At 43.2% G+C, this 25,169-nt stretch overlaps 1 protein-coding gene across 5 annotated transcripts in view; it reads left to right on the forward strand.

Moving 5' to 3' along the window:
- Nucleotides 1-25,169, forward strand: part of LOC126279128 (CCR4-NOT transcription complex subunit 6-like) — an 811,221-nt gene that overhangs the window by 98,710 nt on the left and 687,342 nt on the right. The window contains exon 1 of one of the 5 annotated variants that reach the window (XM_049979622.1): nucleotides 5,457-5,526. The exons of the other annotated variants lie outside the window; for them this stretch is intronic. The gene's annotated coding sequence lies outside the window, so the exon portion shown is untranslated. Of the gene's footprint in view, nucleotides 1-5,456; nucleotides 5,527-25,169 lie in introns of those variants that run through there. 5 annotated transcript variants of the gene reach the window in all.

The following is a 25,169-nucleotide window of genomic DNA, read 5'->3' on the forward strand; positions in this document are numbered from 1 at the left end:
GGATTGTGTTGTCTCTTTCCTCTGCTGCCAGCATTCTGCGCAGCGAAGTCTAGTCATCGCTGCTGCACAATAGTGTTGAGAGTACTGCTAATACATTCTTCATAAATGTGATTGAAATACGTCAGTGAGCTTGTTACGTGTTCGGCTTATGGGCGCCCAAATTCAAGAGGAAAAAAATCTGCGATAAGAATACATAATTCAGAAGCAATTGCGCGTTGTTTGGTTGATTACAGTTAATAAAATCACTGTATTCGCATTGCTAAATTGAATGTCGATGCTATGCTTGTGGTCGCTACATGTGAAAAGAGTGGGCTGATTAACTTAAGCGAACTGAAATAAATTAACGCTAGGTCAAATTAATAATTTTTCTTTAGGATTTTATTTCTGTTTCGTACATGGCGTAAGATGGGTAGCACAGGTGTATGTTCGCTATATACTTTTGTTTATTCATAAGTGCCATCAGGATTTTATGATTGTTTGTGTTACAATAATGCCATGAGATGGTGGTTGGGTACGGGAGATGTTACTTCGCAACCTGTACAGCTAAAATATGGGACGTCACAACCATATCACTCTTAATAAGTGCTGTGAAATAATTAAAATTAAGTGTTGGTAGTTCCGCTAATGCAGAGAAACAAAATAGATCATCATCTATTCCCCAGTACTATTTAATTTCCGTTTGCTTGTAACTGTACTATAGAAGTCAGCGGAGTGCGTGCCTATATGTCAGAACCAGATTTGGCAACTTGAATTATACCTACATTCGCTCGGCCTCAGTACAATATTCAGTGCTTTAAAATGGCTTTCTTGAAATAACGTAACTGGGACTACTCTTAAAAACATGAATTATGAAAATTAAAGTGAATTATGGCCAACTGAAAGTCAGGAAAACGTAGAGCGTCAAATACTTTACCGTCTTTCCATGTGCAACCTTCTGAACAGTTTATTAATTGGAGTATGAATGAGTAAATAGCACAATTACACATAAAATTCTGTCACTGTTCATTGCTGAGCTTCTGAAGGTGAATGTGGCCGAATAAAATGTTCAAGGCGAACGAAGTCAGTGTAGAATGAAAAAGTGGATCAGCTGGTCGACGCTGAATTCTCCACTGGTTGTTCACGTTGAACAATTATACGAGAATATAAACGAATAATAGATCACCTGACTTCTGGATTTACTTTTAAAGTGACAAGAAAGGTAATCATATATGACAAAATTTTGTATCGTGCAATTAGGTTTCCACACCAGCTTGCTCATGAAATTTATCAGGCTTACATACACGAGTTAGATGCCTACCCAGTGTAAAAGCACTAACGAGGCTTTATGAACTCCGTACCGAGGTACCGACCTTCTTTAATGCGCAAAATAATTCAGAACAAAATTTTATTGACTTTTTAAGAAATCCTTTATGGTTGACAAAACGCGGACATGTGGCAGACATTTTTACTTGTCACTGCAAGGAGAGAGAGTTACAACTTCTAATACAAGAAACGAAATTGCATTCTTTGAAAGAAAATTTGAAGTTCTGTGTTTATTCAGTTCAAGAAAAAAATTTTAACTGCTTTCCCATTTCACGTAAATGTTTGACTGAAAACAATTTTAAAATAGATGAAGTTTCTAAGCCATTTGTAGAGCACTTACATGACTTGCAAAAACTCGTCTGCAATATTTTCCAGGGGCTAGTGAGCATTATTCTTTGGTCCGAAATCAATTTTCTGCAACAGCTAAACCAGCAGGCTTTAACGTCGAGACAAGAAAAACTAATCGGCTTTATAAGTGACTCTGACTTAAAGCAAAGGCACAGATATCAGCCATTATGTAATTTCTGGGTAAATGTACCAGAAGATTATTTGAGTTTATGGAAACAAGCTGCTGTTGGTTTCACTTCCATTTAGCTCTACATTTGTATGTTAAGCAGGATTTTCCTATTATGCTGCAACGGAGACAAAGTTCAGGAACAGGCTTGACCGCGAACCAGATGTTAGAATTCGACTGTCTGCTGTTGTACGTGATGGAAGAAGATTTGTAAGAGTAATTTAAGGATATGAAATCACCGAAGACATTGAAAACTTCATTGTACATTGTCAAGGGAAAAAACATAATTATTACTTGTTAAATACATTTGAAATAAGTAATCAGTTTACTTTTTATAATTTTATTATCATTAATATTATTAGTTATAATTATCGCTGAAGTATTCGTTGGCTCAAACAAGTTTCTCATTTTCTCAATTCTTTAATTTTATGAACCATAAAAAAATAAAGGCGTTCCACCAAAGAACCAGGATTGTCAAAGTGTTCCGTCAGAGCAAAAGTTTGGGAACGTATGCCTTACAGGGACGTTTTGCTCTTATGTTCACGCACGTGTCACCTGCCCGTGATCATTTCAAAAGATGGCGCGAAACAGAAGTGCTGAAAAAGCGTAAATATCTTTTGCTGCTTTGGACCACGTTCAAATTTTATCGAATGATTTTGAACAGTCACTAGTGCCTGCACCCTGTATACGAGAGGGAAAGGTGCAGTCGTGCTACACTCCCAAGGAATGAGACCACAACTAATTATGTTGCAGTCTCCGCTGTGCCCTTAGAGTAGGGTTGAATCGTCCGTGCGTGTCAAAGATTGTCAAGAACGCCGTCGATTTACTCTTCGCACTGCAAAACATCATTTTCCACTGCGAAATATGTGGGAACAAGCAGCCAATGGCGAGGAGTGGTTTCGTTGACTCATTCTGTGTCACCTCCTGAGGACTTTTCGTGTCGATTCTGAGCGACAGTCTGTTTGCAATGCTATCCTCGGCCACCCATAAGGAAACTTCCCGTTCTAACGATGGGTGTCGCGGTTCTCATCTCCATCACAGATGCATCGAAGGAAGGGGTGAAATGTGGGTAAGACGGGGTGCGACGACCTTCCCATGGTGTGATCCACACACTACGGTGTTGGGCAGAATTGTGGTGAAACTTGGTGCCAATATGACATCGTCAACCTCTCATGAACTTCTGAGCGGATCTCATGTTTTCGCATGTGTCGACGTCTCGCTGTTCGAAGTGTCTCGGAGTCCGAGGGTGACATTACAGTGCGCCAAGCATTTGCGGAATTACAGAGGGAACGATGTAGTCAACTTAGAGTCAGATTTGAATTTCATTTACATCTGCATCATACTCCCTACGCCCCTAATGGTTTGGTGGAGGGTACTTTCGGTACCACTAGTAGATCCCTCCAGCCCTGTTCCACTCGCCAATAGTGCGTGGGAAGAATGATTGTCAGTAAGCCTCTGTATTGGCTCTAATTTTCTCGGTATTTCCTCCTCGTGATCAATACGCGAGATGTATGTGGAGGGGAGTAATACGTTGTCCGACTCCTCCTGAAAAGTCCTGTACCGAAATTTCAAAAGTAACTCTCCCCGTGATGCAAACTCCTCTCTTGTGACACTGGAGTTTGTTTAGCATCTCCGTAACGCTTTCTCGCCAGCTAAGCGATCCCGTGACGAAACGCGCCGCTCTTCATTGGATCTTCTCTATCTCCTCTGTCAGTCCTACCTGATAGGGAACCTAGATAGATGAACAGTAGTCAGGAATCGGGCGAAGAAGCGCCATATAAGCCACTTCTTTCGTGGATGAGCTACATTTTGTTAAGAGTCTTCCGATGAATCTGAGTCTGGTGTCTGTTTTTGCCGCTATCTGTTTTATGTAGTCTTTCCACTTAAGTCCGCTGTGGATAGTTACGCGTAGATACACTATGTGATCAAAAGTATCCGGACACCTCCAAACACATACGTTTTTCATATTAGGTGCATTGTGCTGCTATGTACTGCCAGCTACTCCATATCTGTGACCTGCTCAGTAGAAAGCAGAATGGGGCGCTCCGCAGAACTCACGGAGTTCGAACGTGGTTATGTGATTGGGTGTCACTTGTATGATACGTTTGTACTCGAGATTTCTACACTCTTAACCATCCCTAGGTCTACTTTTTCCGATGTGATAGTGACGTGGAAATGTGAGGGAACACATACAGCACAAAAGCGTACAGGCCGACCTCGTCTGTTGACTGACAGAGGCCGCCGACAGTCGAAGACGGTCATAATGTATAGTAGGCAGACATCTATCCAGACCATCAAACAGGAATTCCATACTGCATCAGGATCCACTGCAAGTACTATGACAGTTAGGCGGGAGATGAGAAAACTTCGATTTCATGGTCGAGCGGCTGGTCATAAGCCACACATGACGCCCGTCAATGCCAAACGACGCCTACCTTGGCGTAAAAAGCGTAAACATTGGACGATTGAACAGTTGAAAAACGTTGTGTGAAATGACGAATCACGGCACACAATATTGCGATCCGATGGCAGGGTGTGGGTATGGCCAATGGCCAGTGAACGTCATCTGACATCATTTGTAGTGCTAACAGTAAAATTCGGAGGCGGTGCTGTTATGGTGTGGTCGTGTTTGTGATGGAGGGGGCTTGCACACCTTGTTTTGCGTGGCATTATCATAGCACAGGCCTACATTGTTGTTTTAAGCACATTGTTGCCTCGCACTGTTGAAGAGCAATTCGGGGATGGCTATTGCATCTTTCAACACGATCGAGCATGTGTTGATGATGATGGAGTGGTTACACGAGAACAACGTCCCTGTCATGGACTGGCCTGCACAGAGTCCTGACCTGAATCTCATAGAAGAGCTTTTGGATGTTTCGGAACGCCAGCTTCGTGCCAGGCCTCACCGACCGACATCGACACCTCTCCTCAGTGCAGCACTCCGGGAATAATGGGCTGCGATGACCCAAGAAACCTTCCAGCAGCTGATTGAACGTATGCCTGCAACAATGGAGCTGTAGTGAAGGCTAAGGGTGGACCAACACCATATTGAATTCCAGCATCGCCGATGGATGGCGCCACGAACTTGTAAGTCATTTCCAGCCAGGTGTCCAGGATCACGTAATGTATTTTACCGCAGACGCTGTTTGCAGGTGTTTGTCATAAATAGTGTAGGTGTACAGTAGTGGATTTCTTTGCCTATTTATGCGCAATATGTTACATTTATTTACGTAAAGGGTCAACTTTAAGAGCCCGTACCGTTCAGCAATTCTCTGCACGTCGGTCTACAATTTATTATCTTCAGGCGTTGCTACTTCGGTATAGACAACTGCAATATGCGCCGCAGTGGGAAACAATTACGTGTTCGAAGAAGTGATGGTCTTTGTTCGTGGTGTAACTACAGGGTTTGATTTGTTCTCCCGGATAGTGCAGGGTTCCGAGAAGAGGGGTAGAGAGTGGAGGCTTCTGGGCGAGGGGTGGAAGGGCGTTGGCGCGGCGGGCTTCCAGAGGCGTCTGCACGGCGGTCGATACAGGACAGGTCCCGGGCAGGGTTGGGCAGGGCGTGGCTGGGCAGTATCGACCCCGCGGGCTGCGGTCCGGGGCTCAGGGCTGAGGAGGGCGCAGCGCAGGCGGCAGAGCGCGACCAGACGTCGGCGCGGCCACACGCGGCGGGGCGGCTGGCGGCTGGCGGCTGCTGCCGCCGCCGACACGTAAGTGCCCTGCGGCTCGCTCACGCTGCCTGCCTGCCTGCTACACAAACTCTTCACCTTCTGCGTCAGTCTAAATCGGCTACGGGATCGTACTCGCGAATTACTCGAGGGGGGTTTCGCAAGCTGTCTCGTATATGCAGGAGTTACACTTAATTAAATTCTTCCGATGAAGCCGAGTGCCGTGAAGCAGCGGTTACCATACGGGATTGGCTTTCCAGAGGAACAGTGTGCAAGTCTGCATGCGCTGATCCAGATTTGTGGCTGGTTGCTCAGCAAACACCTTAAATGTATTGACACACACACACACACACACACACACACACACACACACACACACACACACACACACACACACACACACACACATACACATATGAGTATCTCTTTCGTGCAGGGACATTTAGATACCACCAAAATCCCGATAACTACTGAGATGTGTGGTAATCTAGTCGTCCTGCGATACTAATACGAGTGCTCCCAGAGTATCGATATCTACTAGTAAACATAATTCCTGAACTTTTTCGTGCAAATGAATTGACGGTGATTGTACATGATATTTTAGTTGATTGCTTGTTTTTTGTAGTCTAATAAGAAACATATTTTAGTTGATTGCTTATTTTATGTAGTCTAATAAGAAACATTACTTTTTTCTTTAATAGTGAGTTCCCTTTTGGAAAGTGTCCCGAAAATTGTATTGGTGTAAATACTTACGACATAACTTTTCTCGACACTGCTGTAGAAATGGAAAAATTGAACCAACTTGAAGCTTTATTGAAGGATTTTGAATATGTCACAAGAGAAGCGTCTAGACAAAACTGTGTAGCAATATCCAGCATTATAGCAATGAGTGACCGTCAACAGAACTTAATAGGATCACAGGAATCTCGTCAAATTTCAAAGACTGGAACGGCGGTTTATTGAGAGAGCTGAGAAAAGGTATGCGTTAATGGAATTACACGGTCACGCATCTATCGCTTCTCTATTGGATTGGAGTTTTCAGAACGTGCATTTCGAAACCTAAAATTGTGCACAAGTGCCATGCAAATACTCGTAAGTGTAATTTGTGGGCAACAAAATAGCCCAAGTGAATCGGAGGAAGACTGAGCTTCGTTTACCGTAACACAGGACTATCACTTCAGGAAACGTCATAAATAGGTAGCGCACGGGCGCAAAAAGGAACACACCAAAGTGACGACATATTTGTGTGTCAAACCCTGCGATGTCTTCAAAAAGTAACCCATGTGCATAAAGGAAAGCCGTGAGAGTGATTTTCCCGTTTTTGTACAAATACACTGAACAATGCCTTGCGTCCTTGCAACATCTGTGCCTAGTGAGTGTTCATTTTCAAAAACTTGCGCTACTGTAACGAGGAATGAATTCGATTCTCTAGTTTTTTTTCGATACCGTGTAACTATCTAAAGAATGATTCAGTTATAAAACTTCTCGGTGTCGAAACAAAAGAATCGAATACTCTTATTGGAACCTCCGTTCAAATGGTTCAAATGGCTCTGAGCACTATGGGACTTGACATTTATGGTCATCAGTCCCCTAGAAGTTAGAACTACTTAAACCTAACTAACCTAAGGACATCACACAACACCCAGTCATCACGAGGCAGAGAAAATCCCTAACCCGGAACCTCCGTGATTACGTAAACAGTCTTGACAAATTTTCAGCGTCTGAGAAAGTCGGTCAGCTTTTATAATTCGCTTCAGCGGATCTTATCTTTTGTACGTAACTTCGTCAGTTCAGCGTTCCTTTTTGGAGCTGCTGATGTGCACGGTATGTTTCGGAAAGAATCGAGCAAAGCTACGGATACTTCGCACTATTACGACGACGGCATGTGAACGACGCGTTTCTTGGACTGGTTCTGTGTCTGTGTCCTGTTTGACACACCCTGTTCGTGCCAGCTACTGCTTGGGTCAGAGTCGGCTGGTGAGGCGCTGTCCGTCCGGGCTGGCCGCGGCGAGGGAGGCACCAGCAGCGCAGCATCGATCGCAGGGAGGAGGCGCTGGGCGTCGGCCGCCGCTGCTGCAGCGGCCAATCAGCCGCTGGGCCCTGGCCGCTTCTTGTGCTTCTCCAGAAGCAGACGGTCTCACGATTACCCCCGGCACACGCGTACGATGTCCTCCCCCGTGCTCAGGCGAACGTGTAGTAATGACACGTCCGGCCCCCACCGCGCTCGCTTTTCTCAACCTGTGCTCGTTGATTGCAGAAGCTCGTCTCGTTACGAGCACGACGCTACAGTGAGAGCTCCGTAGTTCCGTACTTTCAGGAAGGTGACAATGCACAGTTCCTCCCTCTCAGCCATTCTCCCACCCTGCACCCATTCCTCACATATTTAACACATCACAGCTTCCAGAAGTGTAGTGTTTTTCATATTCTTTCCTCATTTTTATGTACATCCTCGTCCACAAGATACTCAATCGTAGCTTTCACTACTCCTGACAAAAGCATGGCACTGCCTGCGGATCTACCCACTCGTCGAAGCGACGACGACGAATGCGATTTTGATTCAGAGAGACAGTGTTGTTACACAATTTGTCCTATGCCACACAAATTGTTTTCATTACGTGACGTCTGGAAAAATGGCAGCTACAGTGGTAAGAAACTGCAGAAAAGTCTTCTTTTATTGCTATGTACATCCATTTTATAGCAGGCCAGTTCGTTCCCCATTTAACCAATTCTAATTAGTTCGACGGATCGTTCGACTCTACCAATCCTTTAGTTTTCGTGTTAAAATGCCTAACTCCTAGTTACTGCTACATCGTCTCTCCACTTTCGACGACCCCACGAAAATAGTTAAGAACGCTTAACTCGTCGGGAACAAGAGCAGATTCTGAAGTACAAAGAGTACTAGCGGAATTTCCAACTGCACGGTGGCAGTCATTTAACGGTATGGAAAAAAAAGAAAGAAACAGTTGGTTACAAACTACCGCGCGCGCACACATCATTCAACATATCTGCACATATTCGGGTTTAGGTTACCATACGTTCGATATGCCTGCCATCATTGGCGATGATGTGGCACAGACGGATAGCGGAATTCTGCGTGACCCGTTCAAGTGTCGGAACATCGATGCTGTCGATGACCTCTTCAGTGGCTGTTTTCAGCTCATCAATGTTTTGGGGTTGTTGCTATACACCTTGCCTTTAACATGACCCCGCTAAAAGGACTCGCATCAGTTCAGATCAGGAGAATATTGCGTTCAATCGAGGCCTAATCCAGTAGCATCTGGGTACCCCAGATCCAGAATGCGGTCCCCACTGCTCCTTGAGGACATCAAACAGTCTTCTGCTTGTATGGAGTCGAGCTTCGTCTTGCATGAACGGCATCTCTTCGAAATCGGAGTCACTTTGGATAATAGCGATGAAATTATTTTCCAAAACCTTCACGTACCGTTCGTTAGCGACCGTACCATCAAGGAATATGGCACCGATTATTCCATGACTGGACACTGCAGACCATAGAGTCACCTGTTGAGAGTGAAGAGACTTCTCTATCGCGTAATGCGAAATTTTGCTTATTGACGATCCATCCAAGTGAAAGTGAGCTTCATCACTAAACCAAACCGTATTCACATCAAAGTCCTGTTGGTGAATTCTGTGTACGATAGTGTCGGCGAAGGACAGCCTCTGTTCCCTGGCCCTGGGGCTTAGTGGCTGATCGGTTTGTATTCTGTGTGCAGGTCTTTAACAATTTGTCGCAGTGTCTCCCAGCTGATTCATACCTGTTGCGCAGCTCGTCCGATCGATTTTCTGGGGCCGGTTTGAAACACAGCGCGCGTCTTCTCAATGTTTTAAGGCGTTTTCACCCTTTTTGGACAACCTACATTACTAACACTGTCATTACCGACACTATCCGTTATACAAACTTGCGAATCAAATTGTTCGTTGTCAGCACACTTGCCATTGTCCCCTAGGCTGCTCGGAGTACGGAACCTCATCATCATCATCTCAGCACACTCGGACCGGTTGTGTTCAGCTTGTACTCGGTTGCAAACTTGCTTTGGGCCGCAATTAGGCTGTTATTGCCCGCATAACAGGCCTTCACAGGCGCTACACCCTGATATTTTCACGCGCAAATGGCCGACAAGAAGAAGGCGCGTACACATGCGCATACTAATTCCCATCATGCCCCGCGGCCAACCGTGCAGTTCGGGAGTCGTAACTCAAACCGTTGGAAAGTTACGACGATTTCATTTCGTATAGTTCAATGATTGTCAGGGTGTTTCTCCGTCAAACCCTGTAATATCCTACTACTCGTTTAGTAGTAAGTTTCTGAATGGTGCGAAAGGTAGCCTCTAGCTTCCTCAGAGCGGGCACGCCCAGCAGCCGCTTGTAGAGGAAGTAGGCCGCCCTGGAGTCCAGAACAGTGTGGACGTGGCCCCGTCCTGGGGCCTGCCGCCACCCCTCCACCCCCCACCTGCACTCCCCCCTCCGTCTTCCACACATCACGCCTACAGTATTCAAGCTGTCGTGGATTTCATCCAGTTCACGATCCGCTAATCTCTTGTACAGCACATAACATTTGTCTCAAGACAGAATACTAGGAGGAGTGTCGCATCGATGCAGTATGATCCTCGGATCCCTGTCCTGTACATAAGATGCTTTCTTTTCCTCGGCAGAGTAAGTGCCCTACATTGTTGACTGAGAATGGCCATCGCATCGTCGCACTGATGGCTGTCTGGAATTACGCTTCTCTGTCAAAATTGCTCTCATCCTCTCGAAGTCTCTGACCCTTCTCGCTACCAGTCCGCGAAGTGGATCGGTCGTGTTGCTCGCCTGCTGCAGATGGAGGCGATATTTTGTGTTTGATTCGTTTGCGAGACTTCTGATGAAATGTCCGTGTTCATTCGTGCCAGTTTCTTCTTGGATCTCGGTAATATGAGTACGTCGTCAGTATATTCCAGAGGAAAGATAGTCGTACCTCCGACTTTTGTCGATCTTCTTCTCGAAAGTCTTTCCCATTATCTTCTGAAAGACCGAAACCCGCTGGTGATAAACATCTTTAAACCTCAGCCCCGCAATTACGTTTAAGCGCTCCGTGATATTGTTCCCGTGTTTCACCGTGCACGTTGTGTTACTTGCGCACACGCCGAATAGAGTAAAGAGTTATTTGCGTATCCTCAACACGATCAGTCTCCGAATTAGATTTTCCAATGAACAGTCGTACATCACTGTGGAGTTCGCAAAGAAACGTACAAGTTTGCATTTTACCTCAGCTTTTCCATTTGTCACTCGATTTGCCGCCCACCTCGTGGCAGCCAGTCGGTTCTCCCCTGTCACTGGAATAAGTCATTAATGATTTTATTCTCGCTTGTGCATTTCTTCTTGAAAGTCGGTCATTTCCCAGGACACTCTGCAGAGTTGTCGGCAGGTACAGTGCCGTGGTGAGACTGACAGCCACGGCTGGATCGCTGCCCTTCGGTGCGTGCGGCGCTGGTGTGGATCGCAGCCAGACGCCGGCGTGCTGCGCGGTTTGCGCTCCACTGCCACTGCCGGACTCGTTCTGTTGCCCCGGGCGAGTCGTGACTCTGAGATTAACCTTTGTTCCCGGCCATTTCGTGGTCTCCGGGTTTCCTGCCCTCCGGTAATGGCGAGACTGCAGCCTTGCGGCTCGGGATCTCTGTCTCGAACTTGTTCCGTATCTAAAGTGCAAGGACGGGCAGGCCCTCGTTCGGCCGAGCGGCAGTTGGACCGCGTGCCACTGTACGCCTGAGGCCAGCTCCGTCTCGCACCGTTCACAAACTGCCGGCCGCTTAGCCTGGCGCCTGGAAGAGCGCACTCTCCGGCAGACGTCGCACACGCGCCGGAGAACAGCGCGCAGGGAGATTCCCAACACCTACATCATACAAATATCAAATTCATCAAACGGGTGCCGAAACATATCCAATTATCATTCTTTATGAAAAATGCCGGTGTCCTCATACGTGACTTATTGCACACAAAAATCCAGTTTCAACTACAAATTAAAAGTCTTCATTAACGATCTTATATAAAAGACTGTTTGAATAAAAAACTTTATAAATTACATTTTTAATCTCTCTGAATTTTGGGCTTCACGGAAATACTCATAGAAGACGAGTCTTTCCTTAGAAATTTGCGTCGTCTGGAAATGGAAGCTGAAGCCCCTAGTGTTAGGCGAGAACTCTGCAGCAGATTCGCAAGTCCTGTTGGAAAAACTGTCTTCGGTATTTAACTGTTAAAAAGGTTCGGAATACTGCAAAGTCCATTTCCTCGAGAATTTTTGAAAGTTACATATTTCTGATTGGGAACATTGATACACCGAAGAACCAAAGAAACCGGTACACCTGCCTAATGTGTAGGGTCCCCGCGAGCAGGTGGAAGTGCCGCAACACGGCGTGGCATGGACTCGATTAATGTCTGAAATAGTGCTGGAGGGCATAGACACAATGAATTCTGCAGAGCTGGGCTGGAGATCTCTTCTGAACAGCACGGTGCAAGGCATGTTCATGCCTGGGGAGTTTGGTGCCAGTGGAAGTATTTAAACTGAGAAGGGTGTTCCTGGAGCCACTCTGCAGATGGAATTGACCAAGTCCGTCGGAATGGACTATGGACATGAATGGATGCAGAACATCAGATAGGATGCTTACGTACGTGTCACCTATCGCATTCGTATCTACACGTATCGAGGGTCCCATATCACTCCAGCCGCAAACGCCTCAAACTATTACAGAGCCTCCACCAGCTTGAACAACCTTCAAATCTGCAGTAATTTGCGGAAGGGTCGCACTTGTGTCACGTTGAACGATTCTCTTTACTCGTCTTTGGTCTCGTTCCTTTCCGCCCGCAGTGATGTAGATTTGATGTTTTACCGGATTGCTGATATTCACGGTACACTCCTGAAATGGTCGTACGGGAATGTCGCCACTTCATCGTTACCTCGGAAATGTTGTGTCCCATCGCTCGTGCGCCGACTTTAACACCATATTCAAACTCATTTAAATCTTGGTAACCTACCATTGTAGCAGCAATAACCGATCTAACAATTGCGCCAGACACTTGTTGTGTTACATAGGCTTTGCTGACTGCAGCAACGTATTATGTCTGTTAACATATCTCTGTATTTGAATACGCATGCCTATACCAGTTTCTTTGGCGCTTCAATGTATTTGGGTTCTGAACTATATGAAACCGTAAATGTAAAACAATACAAGCATCTGCTGGCGGTGTGGTTTGCTCATTAATGTTGTAAAAGAGTATGGACGCAGCTGAAGAATCGATTGAAATCTCCAGTCTGGCAGTTACCCTCCCACTCTACAGAGAAGAGATCGTGGGCTCCGAAAGAGCCAGTCACCGCCGTTTCCTTTGTCGGCACACAGCTCCATTGAGGTCCGAAAGAGTAGCGAAGCGGAGCCACATTGACTGTTCTGGATATCCAAAATATCCTGCCAGTAACTTCCGTTTAAAATTCGAGCAATTTATTCGTCTCATAACTAATTTGCTGTTGGACGCTAATTGGGGTAGATGGTCGCTCCATTTAATTTGTTGCCCTGGCTTTCGTGCCTAGTCTGTGTACAGTATGGTGTTTTCAAAATATACTGCTGGCCATTAAGATGTAAAGGCCGAGAAGACACCTTCCAGGAAACGTCAAATTGCCACAAAATGTACCGCATGCTGGGATATGCAAATAATTAGCATCTCAACTCAACACAAAGTGGGTAGGCTGAATGCCAGCTACGTTCTGTATATACAAGAAGGGGAAACGCCTATAAGCATGTGCTGCTCTCGATGCAAGCTGCTAGCACCGGCTGAAGAGGCGTAAGACAGGGGCGGCGGCGTCAGCTCGGCCGCGGCACCACGCCGGCTGTACGCGCCAGTCCCCGCCTTGCCTTGCAGCACCACAAGGGGCGAGTCCGTGTGCGAGGGCTCCGACGCGGTAGTACGGCGTGTACAACACGATCATCCCTCGTTCACGGGCCGCCAGCTTTGGCCTGTCACTGTGTGCTGCGTCACGTTGCATTTCAACAGGAAAACGCAAGACCTCGTGTTGGTCATTTTGTAGCAATATGTGGTGTCTGTTAAAGGATACTTCCCTACCGCAACAGGTTACTGCAAATACGTACGCTAACTGCGAAGTTGTTCACTAATTGAAGTTGCGTGTGGAGGGGTACATTGGATAATCTACGAGAGTATATCCCGACAATCTGGACTCGGTGGTTCACTGTTGGTAGACTGCTCTGCTTACGTCGAGTCTTCTAGAGATGTCTCGTTATCGTCTGTCGCAGCGTCTGTCGTAGCCGTTTTGAACAGTGAAAATGAGTGTGCATATGATGATAGCTACACTTGCCATTAAAAGAACATTCACTGCTGTTTGATTTAAAAGAAAAACGGACACTACCTTTATTTGTTCATTTTGAAAGAAAACCACTTCTGTTCGGACATTTGGTGAAGTCAATGCCGTGACTGCCAGTAAAAATCCTACAGTTAATACTACGATTCCCAGTTCTAACCACAGTGTCGAGCACCGCATGTAAAGTACGACTGTCTTCTCGTATTGAAGTCAATTGGTATCACATCAATCACCGCATGATGCACTTTTAACATTTTTAATACTTTTAAAAACAGAATCATAACTTATTCGAGGGATATCAAATTACGCTTTTCTATCACCGACAACTGAGCGTAACCACCTAATGACTACTTGCAATCGTTCCACACGTACCGTTTAGCGTAGCTAGGCAGTTTGGCACATCGGGCGGAGATTTGTCTTCCCCTCCCGGTCGGTACACACAGCAACTACATGCAATCAAATCATTTTTGGGGGAGCAGGGAGAATCAGTTTTTTTTATACAAATGCTTAAGCAATGGCAGGTAAGTGCGAGAACTAGCGCACGATCAGCATAAAAGAGCATGCACCCAAGCCGCTGACAAAGATAATACACAGCAAAGTTGAAAAGAAGGCTGTGGATCTGTTATGTGACGATCAGTTTGGCTCCAGATACGCTAAAGGAACGAGACACGCAGTTCTGAATTGGCTCTTAATAATGGAACCAAGGTTGAAGAGAAATCGATATACGTATACGCTCATAGGATTTGTCGACCTACAAAAAGCGTTCGACAATGTAAAATTGTGCAACAGTTTGCTCGCAAGCAGGCAGCATTTTCTGACGAACTGCAGAATACCATTGACAATGATAACACTTCCGCACAACGGATCATCCTAAGTGATGAAATTTGGGGCCAACAGAACCCACGTCCACATACTGAACATATACGAGATTCAGCGAAAGCCAATGCGTTTTGTGCAATATAGCACTCAGTAGATTAAAGCTGAAGAAACTGCAAAAATGTGGGAAATTAACGATATGGGACCTGGATAAACTGAAAGAACCAGAGGTTGTACAGAGTTTCAGGGAGAGCATAAGGGGGCAATTGACAGGAATAGGGGAAAGAAATACAGTAGAAGAAGAATGGGTAGCTCTGAGGAATGAAGTAGTGAAGGCAGCAGAGGATAAAGTAGGTAAAAAGACGAGGGCTGCTAGAAATCCTTGGGTAACAGAAGAAATATTGAATTTAATTGATGAAAGGAGAAAATATAAAAATGCAGTAAATGAAGCAGGCAAAAAGGAATATAGACGTCTCAAAAATGAGATCGACAGGAAGTGCAAAATGGCTAAACAGGGATGGCTAGAGGACAAATGTAAGGATGTAGAAGCTTATCTCACTAGGGGTAAGATAGATACTGCCTACAGGAAAATTAAAGAGACCTTTGGAGAGAAGAGAACCACGTGTATGAATATCAAGAGCTCAGATGGAAACCCAGTTCTAAGCAAAGAAGGGAAAGCAGAGAGGTGGGAGGAGTATATAGAAGGTTTATACAAGGGTGATGTACTTGAGGACAATATTATGGAAATGGAAGAGGATGTAGATGAAGACGAAATGGGAGATACGATACTGCGTGAAGAGTTTGACAGAGCACTGAAAGACCTGTGTCGAAACAAGGCCCCGGCAGTAGACAACATTCCATTAGAACTACTGACAGCCTTGGGAGAGCCAGTCATGACAAAACTCTACCAGCTGGTGAGCAAGATGTATGAGACAGGCGAAATACCCTCATACTTCAAGAAGAATATAATAATTCCAAACCCAAAGAAAGCAGGTGCTGACAGATGTGAAAATTACCGAACTATCAGTTTAATAAGTCACAGCTGCAAAATACTAACGCGAATTCTTTACAGACGAATGGAAAAACTGGTAGATGCGGACCTCGGGGAGGATCAGTTTTGATTCCGTCGAAATGTTGGAACACGTGAGGCAATACTGACCTTACGACTTATCTTAGAAGAAAGATTAAGAAAAGGCAAACCTACGTTTCTAGCATTTGTAGACTTAGAGAAAGCTTTTGACAATGTTGACTGGAATACTCTTTTTCAAATTCTAAAGGTGGCAGGGGTAAAATACAGGGAGCGAAAGGCTATTTACAATTTGTACAGAAACCAGATGGCAGTCATAAGAGTCGAGGGGCATGAAAGGGAAGCAGTGGTTGGGAAAGTAGTGAGACAGGGTTGTAGCCTATCCCCGATGTTATTCAATCTGTATATTGAGCAAGCAGTAAAGGAAACAAAAGAAAAATTTGGAGTAGGTATTAAAATTCATGGAGAAGAAGTAAAAAGTTTGAGGTTCGCCGATGACATTGTAATTCTGTCAGAGACGGCAAAGGACTTGGAAGAGCAGTTGAACGGAATGGACAGTGTCTTGAAAGGAGGATATAAGATGTACATCAACAAAAGCAAAACGAGGATAATGGAATGTAGTCAAATTAAATCGGGTGATGCTGAGGGAATTAGATTAGGAAATGAGACACTTAAAGTAGTAAAGGAGTTTTGCTATTTAGGAAGTAAAATAACTGATGATGGTCGAAGTAGAGAGGATATAAAATGTAGACTGGCAATGGCAAGGAAAGCGTTTCTGAAGAAGAGAAATTTGTTAACATCGAATATAGATTTATGTATCAGGAAGTCGTTTCTGAAAGTATTTGTTTGGAGTGTAGCCATGTATGGAAGTGAAACATGGACGATAACTAGTTTGGACAAGAAGAGAATAGAAGCTTTCGAAATGTGGTGCTACAGAAGAATACTGAAGATAAGGTGGATAGATCACGTAACTAATGAGGAGGTATTGAATAGGATTGGGGAGAAGAGAAGTTTGTGGCACAGCTTGACTAGAAGAAGGGATCGGTTGGTAGGACATGTTTTGAGGCATCAAGGGATCACAAATTTAGCGTTGGAGGGCAGCGTGGAGGGTAAAAATCGTAGAGGGAGACCGCGAGATGAGTACACTAAGCAGATTCAGAAGGATGTAGGTTGCAGTAGGTACTGGGAGATGAAGCAGCTTGCACAGGATAGAGTAGCATGGAGAGCTGCATGAAACCAGTCTCAGGACTGAAGACAACAACAACAACAGCACTCAGCTGTTTACGGTCCATTTTTGTTTGATGGAAACAAGGGTAAACGGTCAGCCGTACCTCGCTGTGCTACAAAACAGGTTGTTTCCGACGCCGAACGAGAACAGCTTCATTTTTCAGCAGGACGGGTCACTTCGGTCAGTGGAGTCGTCAGGTGCGTGAATATCTGAAAGAAACTCTGCCGAGCCGTGGGCCCGGTCATCGAACAGCCGGTGACTTAGCACTACTCAGGCGGCCGGATTTGACGCCGTGTGGCTTCTTGCTGTGGGCTGTCGTCGAGGACAGCGTTTATGCGCAGACACTGCCACAGAACTCAGGGGAGCTGAAGAACCGGATACATATTACTATAACACCAGTGACAGTGCACATGCTTGCCCGAGTGTGGGAGAATTCCGAGTATCTACGTGATATTGTCCGTGTCGCTGGTGGAGGACATCTGTAATTTAAAGTTCACGTATGTGTGTCCAAAGTTTTACACATGTATGTCGTACACTTTAATAAATATATGCTATCGAAATACTTATACTAAAGTGGTAACCACTTTACAATAGCCGAAAAGTACTCGGCCGAAAGCTCGTGGATATTAACCCACTTAACGTGGTATTTGTAGCACGCTGTATTGCTGTTCACACCGCCATGCACTGTACGGCGACATTTAGAGTACATAAAAACATAGATATGATTACGTTGTTTCGGGATCGTGTTCACCGCACATGTTGGGTGATTTACAGCTGAATGGTAATTGTGGCTGTCACTGTGGTCTATCGGCAGCGTCTAACACTACTAATCGGAACGTGCTGGGTCAACTGTTTAGACTTTCAATAAAAATCGTTGGCAATGGCGGCTCAAGACTTCTCGGTATTAGCCAAAGGCTTTCCAAAACGGCGGAGGAGCGGAAGAGATTCACTTGCCCTTGTGTTGCTAAACAAACCCTGGAAGGTGCAAGTATCCGTTACGAGGATGCAGAAGGCAATGGAAAGCAGTGCATTAAAGATAAATAATGTGTATTCCCAGGGCACGTGGCCTGCAATTGAAAAAGTGCCACATCTCCTTTGCAGCAATATTTCAGATTAGTTCCTCATACCGATTTCCAGGAGGGGACAGATTTCCGAGACGGGACAGGGAAGGGGAGACGGCCATCGGAAATAAAACTAGCTGTTACCCGCGACCGCGCTCCTCTTGTTATGGATCATGCTGAGCAGTAGGGTAGTAATTTGTAAATATCCGGGCATATAGTGGGCACACATCAGCATGCCACACACAGTTGTCCATGAGAAAAACACACCGGCAACTTCGAGTGTGTGCCCTTGTTTTTTTTCGTTCCAAAAGCAGTTGTTGTTAGGAATTGCAATCTTTTAAATTGAAAACGCGCATCTGTTGGTATAATTGAGATTTGTTGAATTGAAACATTTTCTCGTTTTGCAGAGCCACCAATTATTTAAGCCCTAACAATATTTGGGTCCAGTGGGTAAGGGCTGTAACCGTACACACCTATAATTTCTGCTCGTATCAAGATTTCGCGTTAATAGGAATGGGACACTAACCTATAACTTCATTTTATGAGAAGACACTCTTGTCAATTCCAAAGAGTCAACAGTTGCCACAGGATAAGAGGTGATTTGTTCAGATTCTATTATATTATTGACATAGAGAAACTCAACAGTCTCTCCTCCCACTTGCGATGTAAGTTCGTCATTTAGCTGTCCTACAGAATCATTACTCAGCACCATGTATGTTGCCTTTCTACTCTTTCACAGATTCATCCGTTAGTTCATATATTTGGCTGCAGTTCTCGATAAACTTTGCTCACCAACTCTTATATACTGTTAACAATATTACAGAATTCACGATGCAATATAACCGTGCGCTTAGCATATTTATGAGTACGATCTTCGCCGATTTTCAGAAGAGCATCCCGCATATTGTGCAGGTTGTGTGTCACGATGCTGTTGCACGCTCACATTTGTTGTTAAAAGTTTGTGATATGTTGCCTTTCTACATACATTTAATTCATCTGCCGGTGTGCCTTTAGTTACTACGGGCAGCGTGTGTCAAGACATTGTTCGTTCGTCCCAATCCAACAGAGTACGTTGCTGCAACATCTGTCCACGATCGCCATTTGCCCGCATCTCGTGGTCGTGCGGTAGCGTTCTCGCTTCCCACGCCCGGGTTCTCGTGTTCGATTCCCGGCGGGGTCAGGGATTTTCTCTGCCTCGTGATGGCTGGGTGTTGTGTGATGTCCTTAGGTTAGTTAGGTTTAAGTAGTTCTAGGGGACTGATGACCTAAGATGTTAAGTCTCATAGTGCTCTGAGCCATTTGAACCATTTTTGATCGCCATTTTTATTGCTGTTACAAATATGTATATCTGAGTGAGCTAAGTTCAACAGCAGCGTAAGTACTGAATGCTTCGTTTGACGCCCATTGAACAGCACGGCAGCTATTGAGATGAGGCCACTGCAGCAGCAGCAACAGCAGCAGAATTTGGGCTAAGAGCAAACTGAAAAGAAGTTTCTCCCTGGCGCTTGATGAAAATCTTCGTACTTGACACCACTTCGGCGACTTGCGCATCGATAATGATAAAAGTAATTATGTGGATATCACACGTAACGCACTCACTCGCAAGCGAAAAAAAATCAGACCTCGACAGGATTCGAACTAGATACGTTGCACATGAGCACGACCTATTTATATTATTTAATTATGATCGCTTCTTCGGAGTTACAACAGCAACAAGACGCTGAGGGGTTAAAATGCGACGAGCTCGTCACTGATATTAGTATGGGAGTGTGGATTAAACAGGAAGAGCCTTGTAAGCGTTGTATTCATTACGTTGAATCGTATTATGTAGAACATATCAAACAATAAATGCTTTTGGACAAATACGATATAGTTCAAAAGTCAAAGAATAGATAGGTAAATTATTGTTCCGTATTTCACATTATATTCTTCATATCAATAAATATGTTATACTACACAGTTTCTAATGTAGTCGATACGTTCCTCCTCAGCGTTCAAGCTATCTCCATACCGTTTTTCATCAAAATCGATGCAGTGGTCTACTCTTGAAAGTGTAACGTTTACTTTAGCATTTGTATTATTAGTAAGGATTACAAATTAAAGAGTGACATTCTGCGAGCTTTGAGAAGTCTTAATGCGCTGGGGAAGACAGAAAATATGAAAAGAGAGTTGCAAAGGCTCAATCTGGGAAATGAGTGTTCAGTGAAATACAATAGAGGGAAAAGCAGTTCTAGTCAGATGAATGTGGGGTAATATCAACAGCAGGAGGAAGTAGGTTTCGTCATGAAAAGGCAGATAGGGCAGAGAGAGAATTACCGTGATAGGGACAGGATTTTTCTCTTCAGAATCGACAGCAAACCAACACCAACAACAATCAGGTGTCGCCGCAAGCACAAGGTGATGACATATTTAAGGACATTGAATGCGTAATTCAGTAATAAAAGGGAAACGAAGTCAAATAATAATAATAAACCCCGTGGAGGCCCGGGAAAAGAAATAGGCCTCCGGTATGTTCCGCCAATCGTAAAAGTCGACGAAAAGAACAAACAACTAATAGGGCTAATTCCCCTTTTAGTGTGACTGGTTGGTTCAGGACAGAACTAATGAAGCCTCAGACAAGCGCTGTCATGGTCGGGGACGGCGCTTGAACCCTATGTCCGTCCACAATGGTAACGACACTGCTAGCCACACGGAAAATGATTTAAATCCAAATAGAGGTGTTTTGCAGGATATGCTTCCTGCAACCACACTACAAAGAAAACAAAGACAGAGGATGAGATGGTCAGATGAAGTTAACCGACACCTCATGTTCTGTTATTACCAAGCAACACAGATCACTAGTATACACAACATTTATTACCAGATACCCGGAATTAAAGTTTTTAACAGAACAACGACTACCTGATCAGATCCTTGCAATAATCAAAAATAACAGGATAGTCCAGTCAGAATTAGAAAACATCAAACAAAAAGTACAACCAATACTGGAACAAAATAATGTGCAATCAGAAGAAGAAGAAAAAACAGTAATGGACTCAAACATCCCAGAGCAAACAAACAAAGAACAACACACATCAGTTAAACAATCATAAGAAAACGATATCTTAAGACAGCCACTAAAACGAGCACAAATAGAACACGAAGTGACACACATGTTAGATATCGAAGAAAAATTTCAGCTGACATATATAGAATACAAAGGCACAAATACGGACATTAGACCATTCTTGCATAGACCACCAAATAACCCACAAGTCGAAACAACAATAACAACCATCAGCACAATCATACCCAACAAAGTAAATGAAAATACAACTAGGGGAGAGTTACAACTACTGGTTTATATAGGAGCACTCACTACACTAAATATACACACTAGGCAGAGATCAGAACCAACCAACACACAGAAGAAATCCACAAAACCAGCATGGCAACACAGGCTACAGATCAGAATAGAAAAACTGAGAAAAGACATCGGACAGCTAACACAATTTATAAGGAATGAAATATTAGACAAAAAACGAAAAAGGTTACGTAAAGTCTCACAAGAAGAAGCGATAGAGCAATTAGATGAAAAGAAGCATTAATTACAAGCATTGGCCATACGACTTAGAAGATACAAAAAAAAGTGAAAATAGAAGGAAAAAAACCAAACATTCAACACAAACCAAAAGAAATTTTATCAGACAATAGATAACACATACATTAAAATAGACAAACCACCAAACATAACAGACATGGAACACTTCTAGAGCAACATATGGTCAGACCCGGTACAACATAACAGACATGCACGGTGGATACAAGCAGAAACAGACACATACAAGATGATACCACAAATGCCTGAAGTGATAATTTTGCAACATGAAGTCACCCGAGCAATTAATTCTAGTCACAATTGGAAAGCCCCTGGAAAAGATAAAATAGCAAATTTCTGGCTAAAGTAGTTCACCTCAACACATTCACATCTAACTAAATTATTTAACAGTTACATTGCAGACCCATACACAGTCCCTGATATACTTACACAAGGAATACCTTATCTGAAAGCTAAAGATCAAGCAGACACAGCAAACCCAGCAAAATATCGCCCCATAATATACCTACCAACAATGTACAAAATGTTAACTTCAGTCATTACACAGAAATTAATGACACATACAACACACAACAAAATTATAAATGAAGAACAAAAAGGCTGCTGCAAAGGAGCACGAGGATGTAAAGAGCAACTGATAATAGATGCAGAGGTGACATATCAAGCTAAAACTAAACAAAGGTCGCTACACTACGCATACAATGATTACCGAAAAGCTTTTTATAGTGTACCCCACTCATGGTTACTACAAATATTGGAAATATACAAGGTAGATCCTAAATTGATACAGTTCCTAAACATAGTAATGAAAAATTGGTAAACCACACTTAATATCCAAACAAATTCAAATAATATCACATCACAGCCAATACAGATTAAGCGTGGAATATACCAAGGAGACTCATTAAGTCCTTTCAGGTTCTGCCTTGCTCTGAACCCACTACCCAACATGCTAAATAATACAAATAATGGATATAATATTATTGGAACATACCAACACAAAATCACACATGTTATACATGGATGATCTAAAACTACTGGCAGCAACAAATCAACAACTCAACCAATTACTTAAGATAATAGAAGTATTCAGCAATTATATAAATATGGCTTTCGGAACAGACTAAAGTAAGAAAAATAGCATAGTCAAGGGAAAACACACTAAACAAAAAGATTACTTATTGGATAACCACAGCGACTGCGTAGAAGCGATGGAAAAAACAAATGCCTATAAATAACTAGGATACAGGCAAAAAATAGGAATAGATAATACAGATATTAAAGAAGAACTAAAAGAAAAATATAGAAAAAGAATAACAAAAATACTGAAAACAGAATTGACAGCAAGGAACAAGACAAAAGCTATAAATACTTCCGCTATACCAATACTGACCTATTCATTTGGAGTAGTGAAATGGAGTGACACAGAACTAGAAGCACTCAATACACTTACACGATCACAATGCCATAAATATAGAACACATCACATACATTCAGCAACTGAAAGATTCACATTAAGCAGGAAGGAAGGAGGAAGGGGATTTATCGACATAAAAAACCTACATTATGGACAGGTAGACAGTTTAAGAAAATTCTTTCTAGAACGAGCAGAAACTAGCAAAATACACAAAGCAATCACTCATATAAATACATCGGCTACACCATTGCAATTTCATAACCACTTCTACAACACTTTAAATCACATAACATCAACAGATACAAAGAAAGTAAATTGGAAAAAGAAAACACTACATGGCAAGCGCCCATATCATCTAACACAGCCACACATCGATCAAGACGAATCCAACACATGGCTAAGAAAAGGCAATATATGCAGTGAGACGGAAGGATTGATGGTTGCAATAGAGGATCAAACAATAAACACCAGATATTACAGCAAGCATATTATTAAAAATCCTAATACCACAACAGATAAATGCAGACTTTGCAAACAACAAATAGAAACAGTAGATCACATCACAAGCAGATGTACAATACTAGCAAATACAAAATACGCCAGAAGACATGACAATGTAGTAAAAATAATACATCAACAACTTGCCATACAACATAAACTAATAAAACAACACGTTCCCACATACAAGTATCCACCACAAAATGTACTGGAGAATGATGAATACAAATTATACTGGAACAGAACCATTATAACAGATAAAACAACACCACATAACAAACCTGACATCATACTCACCAATAAAAAGAAGAAATTAACACAACTAATCGAAATATCCATACCCAATACAACAAATATACAAAAGAAAACATGAGAAAAAATTGAAAAATACAGCCAACTAGCTGAGGATGTCAAGGGCATGTGGAATCAGGATAAAGTTGACATTATACCAATTAGACTATCAACTACAGGAGTCATACCACAGAATATCCACCAGTACAGCAATGCAATACAGCTACATCCAAACGTGTATATACAACTACAGAAATCTGTAATTATTGATACATGTTCAGTAACCCGAAAGTTCCTAAATGCAATGTAATGTCTACCGTACAGTTAAAAGGAAGTCACGCTTGATCATGGTCCGATTCGCTTTCAATTTTTAACCAGACATAACGTCTGAGAAAGGAAAGAAATAATAATAATAATAATAATAATAATAATAATAATAATAATAGAGTGATATGAGGCTGTAGTACAAGAAGATAAAAGAAGACAAGAACTACGAGAGACTGTAGACTCGGTAGTAGGAATGAAAAGAGGACTAATTCAGTCCTGCAAAAAATCCAGCTAATGAGCACTCTTACACTGTTCAGAATGACAAGAGATGGTACGATTGGAAAGGTCTCGAGACACTGTAAGATAGATGTTGGGTTACATCATGGTCAAAAAAAGATTCTGAAATCGAATCTGCATTTAGAGTCCGCAAGCTACCTTACTGTGTGTGGCGGAGGGTACTTTATGTATCACTTTAACTTCTCCATTTTCCTGTTCCAATTAGTTCGCGGGAAAAACGATTGTTGGCTACTCTAGGTGTGAGCATATATCTCTCCATGGTCTTTTCGCGAGCTACTCATAGGAGGCGGCTTTGTATTGTTCGACTATTCTAGGAATTGACGATCTCGGAACTTCAGCAGTAAACTGTACCGTAATTCAGAACGCTTCTCCTGCAAGGTCTGACATTAGAGTCGGATGAACATGTCTGTGAGGTTTTCGTGCTTAATGCGCTTATTAAATGAATCTATCACGAAGTGCTCTGCTCTTCTGTGGATTGTAAGGCATACTCATTAGCAGATAGAGATTAGGTTCAAAATGTGGCAGTGATGAAGAGTAGAGCAAAGATTAAGGGGCTCGTCTCGAAGAATCAATTTGCAAGGAAGTGGGATACTAAAGTACTGGAGAATGATGAGATATGCTTGAAATATTCTGAGGTTACAAATACTGCGATAGTGAATACCACAGCAGGTAGTTCAGTAGAAAAGGATGGGTCTATCTAAAAATACAAACACAGAAGTTTAACATAGAAATGCAGACACAAGGAACATATCTGCGAAGAAACCAGGGTTACAAAAGAAGTACTTCCACTGATCGAGAAAAGGAAATACAAAAGCGTTCAAGAAAA

The sequence above is a fragment of the Schistocerca gregaria genome, chromosome 6, assembly GCF_023897955.1.
Source record: "Schistocerca gregaria isolate iqSchGreg1 chromosome 6, iqSchGreg1.2, whole genome shotgun sequence".
Lineage (NCBI taxonomy): Eukaryota > Metazoa > Arthropoda > Insecta > Orthoptera > Acrididae > Schistocerca > Schistocerca gregaria.